Below are 453 nucleotides of genomic sequence, written 5' to 3' on the forward strand. Positions count from 1 at the left end.
AGGCGCTCGAGGGAGACCGCGGCCGGAGGAACCTGGACTGGGCGGGAGCTGGGGGGGGGGGTCGCTGGGTTCCCCCCTCCGGTACCCCGCAATGAGGAGGGCCCTTGACAGAACCGGGGTGAGGCGTGCGTTTTTGTTTTTTTTTTTGAGCCCTGAGGGGGCCGGGGGGCCGGAAGTGGGCTTGGGAGCTTGGAGGGCGTCTAGGAAGAGAGAAAGTGGGGGGCCGGAAGTGCAGGTGGGAGGTGTGAAGACCGTGAGGGTTCCCCGGAAATGGGATGGGGGCCCGGAAACCGGGTGAGGGGAGGCTCCAGGGCCAGGGACGTCCCGGAAATGGAAACTAGGGAGCAGCTCGAGTGACAACAGTTGTGGCCCGCGAGGGTCAGAGGAGGGAGAGGCCTGAGGGACTTTCGACCGCAGTAAGGGGTTTGTTGCCCCGGGGGGACGGTTGAGGGC

The 453-nt window shown here is 66.2% G+C and overlaps 1 protein-coding gene across 17 annotated transcripts in view; it reads left to right on the top strand.

The window, feature by feature from the left end:
* Positions 1-453, top strand: part of TRIP12 (thyroid hormone receptor interactor 12) — a 135,370-nt gene that overhangs the window by 1,525 nt on the left and 133,392 nt on the right. For 7 of the 17 annotated variants that reach the window (XM_014530158.1, XM_014530167.1, XM_014530164.1 and 4 more), the window contains exon 1: positions 243-416. The exons of 3 other annotated variants lie outside the window; for them this stretch is intronic. The gene's annotated coding sequence lies outside the window, so the exon portion shown is untranslated. Of the gene's footprint in view, positions 1-6; positions 119-233; positions 424-453 lie in introns of those variants that run through there. 7 more of the 17 variants (XM_014530171.1, XM_005882539.2, XM_014530163.1 and 4 more) reach the window with 6 other exon arrangements.

This window comes from Myotis brandtii, unplaced genomic scaffold (assembly GCF_000412655.1).
Source record: "Myotis brandtii unplaced genomic scaffold, ASM41265v1 scaffold727, whole genome shotgun sequence".
Lineage (NCBI taxonomy): Eukaryota > Metazoa > Chordata > Mammalia > Chiroptera > Vespertilionidae > Myotis > Myotis brandtii.